Here is a 6,114-nt window from a genome sequence, read left to right as displayed (position 1 = left end):
TCAATTGCAAAACTTTCCATTGGATATTGTTACAAGACAATTCCATAGATCCGAAGTCTCATATTCAAAACACATTCCTTTGAACATCCTTCTTGCATAAAAGTCTCTAACGTTCTCATAGATTCTTGATATCCAACTCCCATTATGGAAACATTTCCATATTAGCCATATGACAACTCATTGTTAATAGAATCATGTCTATTCATAATAATGTCAATATGGTCCATTCCCTACTATACTTCCAACTATCCATAAGTAACCAATCTTTGGCGAACCTTGGATTGTTCTTAGTAGTTGTTTAATAACTTTAGTCATATCTAATTCTAGTCCTTTTTCCCTATTAATGCCCTAGGCATTTGGAAAGTTAGAACACATGAGTATTATAGCATATGTGATCGATCCTATACCTGAAGCATATGGGATACGATTCATAGTGTCTTACATAAGGACATGATACTTGACTAGCCTTTTGCTATAGAATTTTTCATATATAGAATTTCCAATGTTGAAGCATTTCAACATGGTATTCATATAATTCCTTGACTAAATTTGATTAAAATCTCAATCTAAACTTTTTTGAATTTAAATGAAGTATAATTTTCTCTCCCTTAATTATAGAAAAACAACTTTTCAACCCTGCAACTTTGCAAATTGAAAAATTTGTTTTCTATAATTACCATTGCTAACTTGCAACACTTACCATAATAATTATGCTCCCACTAGCATAACAATTATTTTGTTACTTGCATAACTTTTATGCTCCCACTAGTTGTGACATAAATCCAGAAATCAGTTGGACTTCTAGAAATCAATACTTTTCTGACTTTCTTACCAAAGTTCAGATTTCTGACACGAGATGTTTCGATAAGCCTTTATCTAAGCTCACACACCTTTTATTACAAAGCTCATATGTGTGTGTCTAAATAATTTTCGAACTTACAGTAGTAAGTCTCAAATGTTTAGACCTTTTGTCATTTCTCATAATTCGAACTATGAAGAGGGATGTCGTACACTACTAGAAAACAACCCTTTAATGACGCGCAAACAATGACACTCGCTGATAGAGGGCGCGCATTTGTGGGTGCCCTAAAAAATAATGTCAGTTTTGCAAAATTTAAAGGATAGAGGATACGCATTTTTGCATGCCCTAAAATTAGTGTCAGAAAAGAAAAAAAGGAAATGCGGAGGGCGTCTTTCATAAAATGTGCGTCATGTAAGTATGTCGCTTTATATTTTTTTTAATGAAACACGCCTTTTAGGCGGGAAATGATCAATCGACAAAAATCCCCAAAATTTTGGAAGATCCGCTCATTCTTTCCTCTCCACCTGCCGATGACCTTCATTTTATCCACTCCTTCTCTCTGTAAAACCTAGAAGCCGCCACCACCAGAAACATGGTTTTATGTTGGCTTCGTTCTGTGTTGTAAGAACGCGATTCTGATCCTTCATTAATAGCTAAAGGGGGAAAATCCCCCAAAATTTTGAAGTACCCCGCTCACTCCTGTTCACCTCTACCCTACTCCATCTACAACGACTCCCCATGCTTACAAACCCTAGTATAGTTGCGCTTCTAGCCTTGGTCCTATTTCTTCATCCGTTCAGAAAATAAGGGGAACACGACTTCTCATTCATCCCTCAACTTCATCTTCTCAATCAAGCAAAAAGGATTCTGTTTTTTTTTTCGTGCATCTGCATCATCTTGGTGGCGATAAACTCTCTAAGGTTCGTTAATCGTAACCCATTCCCGATTTTTTCTCCCAAATCTGGTAAAGTTGTTCGTTTAATTGAAGTTTCCCTTTTCTTTTCTTTTTTTGAATTTGAATTACTGTTTATGCAGATTGATAAAGAGCGTGCTGGTGTCCTCGTTGGAACAGGAATGGGAGGTGTTACTATGTTTTCCGAAGGAGTCAGGGCTCTAATCGAAAATGGTCCTAGAAAAATAACTCCATTTTTCATTCCTTATGCAATTACAAACATGGGTTCAGCGTTGCTTGCTATTGCTATCGGATTTATGGGACCAAATTACTCGATTTCAACTGCATGTGCTACTTCAAATTACTGCTTTTATGCTACTGCAAATCATATTCGTAGAGGTGAGGCTGATATGATGATTGCTGGTGGAACTGAAGCTACCATTATTCAAATTGGTTTGGGTGGTTTGTAGCGTGTAGAGCTCTTTCTCAGAGAAACGATGATCCAAAAACGGCCTCTAGGCCATGGGAAAAAGATAGAGATGGTTTTGTCATGGGTGAAGATGTTGGTATCCTGGTATGTTAAATGCAAAAGTAGTTTCATTTATCTATTTTCTTCTATAATATAAAAAGCAAGGTAGATGGTTTTTTTTTAAATAAGGAAAAAATTATTTTCTTCTATAATATAAAAGCAAGGTAGATGGGGTTTTTTTAAAAATAAGAAAAAATTGAAATGGTGTTGTAGATGATGGAGAGCTTGGAACATGTAATGAAAAGGGGTGCACCGATACTTACTGAATATTTTGGAGGAGCAGTAAATTGTGATGCGTATCATATGACTGATCCACGATCTGATGGGCTTGGTGTTTCTTCTTGCATTAAGAGTTGTCTTGAAGATGTTGGTGTGTCAGCAGAGGAGGTTTGTTTAATTGTTTTGTTTTTCTTTTCATTTGGATGAAATTGCTTTTGACTTAATGGGGTTAATGGATACATGACTTAATCTGGTTAACTATAGGTTAACTACATTAACGCACATGCAACTTCGACATTGGTTGGTGATTTGGCTAAAGTGAATGTTGTAAAGAAGGTATTCAAAAGCATGGATGGGATCAAAATGAACTCGACAAAGGTGAATTACCTATTTTGACCTTTGAAAAATTTTTACATGTCCATATTTACATCATTAATTAATTTTTTTCTTTTTATTGTGTGTGTGGGGGGGAGGGGGGTTAGTCTATGATTGGCCACTGATTAGGTGCAGCTGGAGGTCTGGAAGCCATTGCTAGCATTAAAGCCATTCAAACCTTGTGGCTTCATCCTACCATTAACCAATTTGTACGGTTTAATTTTGTATATTTTAACTAACTCTTTTTTTATTTTATTTTTTTATCTTTTCTTTTTATGATTTTGTAACATGTCATGTTATTTATCTTTTGTGATTTTAGAACCCGGAGCCTGCAGTTGAGTTTGACACAGTTGCAAATCTAAAGCAACAACGTGAAATCAACGTTGGTGAGTTTTCTTGTGGTTTATGCACCTTTTTTGTCATGATTTGTGGTGAGTTATTATGAGTTGACTAATTCAAACTTATTATATAAATTGTTTTCATAATGTTTCAGTAGGGCTGTTGGAGTACTAGCCAAAAGTTGAGAAATCCATCTATCAGAATCATTTTGCCCACTATTGAGAGGGTAAAAATTTCAAGTTGTGGACTTTTGTAGGTTCCAACTATCAGAATCATTTTTCCCACTATCAGAATCAGTTTTCATGAAATATTTTGTAGGTTCCAAAATATGCAATGGTAAATTTTGTTGGTCCCAGCATCTTATCTGATGTTACACAAGTCATGGAATGTTACAAGGTGATGGATGGTATACTCATATTAATATATATTATTATACACAATATATAATTTAAATAGTAATATTTTTGTGTGATCAGGAGGAGATTACTGGGCTGGTTCTTCTGTGTATGCAGGCGGAGAGCTTAGAGGAAGCCATAACTATTGTGAATAGAAATAGGTAAAGTCAAAAAGTTCATAAAAACGAGGTGGACAACTGGAATCCCCTTATGATGTAAATTTAGAGCTTTTTGTAGGTGGTTTCGGCAAGCATTGAATTTTATAATTTTTAATATAAAATTCAATCTAAAACTATTAGTTATTCTCTCACATAACTGCTTTTGGTTAAAAAACAGAAACAGTTTCTTATGTTTAATCAATGCAATTGGTTTGATGCTCCGTTTCTCATTTTCATAATAAGTTTATCTATAGGTTGTGGATTGTGGAAGATGCAAATTTGAATCAGAGAAAATCAAAGACAAACTGGAAACACTTTTTGCAGGGGGCTATTATTTTATCGGGCATCGGTAACCACTTTTGGCTCTGTTTCATTGATTGATTGATAGATATCTATTTTTGTGATTAACCTTATCTTGTCTGCACATATATGCATCATGCATGATGACAATGTGGAATCTTTCAACAGATGATGTGAATGATATAGTTCTAGGAACTTCATGAGTCTAAAGTCACCTAATGTTTTTTTATGGGTATGTGATTGTGGAAGACTCAGTCACCTAATGTTTTTTTCTTGTTTCTCTTTTATTGGTTTGCATTTCACTAATAAAATAACTCTATAAATTGGTTGCATTAATTTGTTTCATGGGTTCTTTATGTAATATACAGACACATGGGATTAAATGAAACCCAGTTATAATGTCTTAAATATTATAGTTACATTGTCTATTTCTTAAGGTTTTAAGGCTTAATCCATTTAGACTAGATGTGTGTGACTTGATGATCCAGTTTTTAATGTTATGTATAAGGATGTACTTGGTGGAATCATAGCACAATAAATGTTAAGGTTAAAGTTAAAGACCTAAAAATCTATTTAATGTTAAGTATAAGGGCTGTTAAGTTTATAGAATGAATCTACAACTGAGTTTATAGATTTGGTGGTGGTCAAGGCTGCTGAAAGTCCGGGTGAGTCTGCAAATCCAGCTGTGGTTGGCCAGAATTTACAGCTAGCAGCCAAGTTTGGAGTGTGGTATCTTTTAAACATCTACCCCAACATCTTCAACAAACAGGTCAGAAATTAATTAAACTATGTTTTTATGTGTTAATAAGAATAAATTGACGTGACTAATTTGGTTTGTTTCATACATGATACATGATACATGATACAGGTTCTTAAGGTTTTCCATACCCAATGACAGTGACCATGTTTCAATTTGGGTGTGGGACTGTGATGATTTTGATTATGTGGGCACTTAAACTTCATCCAAGACCCAAGAATTATATATATCCCAATTGCTTAGTTATATTTTTTACACTAGTTCATTCGTTGGTTAATGAATAAATGTTTGCTTGAGCAATGAGTATTAAGTAGGTAGGTATGTAGCTGACTTGATAAAATTCATGGTTGATGATGATGTCAGATTGTACCTGTGGTAATACTGGCAGCGACACACACAATATATGACAGTCAGCAGGTAATTATATCTAGATTAATACTATATGTTTAATAAAGTAAAATGGTGTTTATTAATATTATTAGCAAAATCATTGTCCTTAGTCCTTACTTACCATATACATTTTCAATTTTATCAGGTGCTATATACTCGCCTTGTGCTAGCTTAAATATGTTGTTTTTACTGTGTCACAAATAAGAGAACATTCTTATTTGTTGAAAAGACCAAAATGTCCCTGGAGTTTCTCAATAAATACATACCTGTAAATAATCTTAAGGCGTCCTCCAGGTAATTTTATGCAAGTTATGGGGAGGTACTTGTATCTCTCAGAATCTTCTTCTTACTATTAATGTCAACCTATTATTAAGGTTAAGTCATGCTTGTTCACAACTATTATCTAGCAAACCACAATAGAAATTAGTTTGTATAGGGTAGATTGACTCTTTATTTTACATCACTTGCGTCATATATGATATGATGTGATATATTATATATGAGTACAAAACTATTTATTAAATTTTGTTGAATAAATCCATTTGACTTGCTGTAGACAATTTGTGTAGGATTTATGTGTTGTTCTTCATCAAGAGTTGGGATTGATATTGAAGCTAAGAGACATGATGATTGGTTGGATACATGAAGGGTTTTAGAGCTTCTTCAGATAGCTTATTGAAGAGTTACTGAAACAAGAAAGTGCCCCTTTATAGCAATGTAGTATTAGGTTATATAGTTAGGGAAAACCTCTTAATAACAATGTACAATCATATCCCTTTAATATCAATGAATTACAATTTTTTGACATGATGTTATTGGATGAAATTGATTGTTTTGGTATATATTTGTTTCTATATTTTTGTATTATGTGTAAAAGAGTATCGTAAAGGCATGTCGTATATGCATATCGTAAATGGTTGATGAATTTATGACACGCAAATGCATGTCATCTTCATTT

At 33.8% G+C, this 6,114-nt stretch overlaps 1 pseudogene; it reads left to right on the top strand.

The window, feature by feature from the left end:
• Positions 1–1,047: 1,047 nt before the first annotated feature.
• Positions 1,048–5,802, top strand: LOC145051044 (3-oxoacyl-[acyl-carrier-protein] synthase I, chloroplastic-like; annotated as a pseudogene).
• Positions 5,803–6,114: the final 312 nt, after the last annotated feature.

Source organism: Lactuca serriola, chromosome 5 (genome assembly GCF_051521515.1).
Source record: "Lactuca serriola cultivar US96UC23 chromosome 5, Lser_US96UC23_V15, whole genome shotgun sequence".
Lineage (NCBI taxonomy): Eukaryota > Viridiplantae > Streptophyta > Magnoliopsida > Asterales > Asteraceae > Lactuca > Lactuca serriola.
Note: the sequence above shows the minus strand (reverse complement) of the source record. Positions and strands in the feature narration are given on the sequence as shown.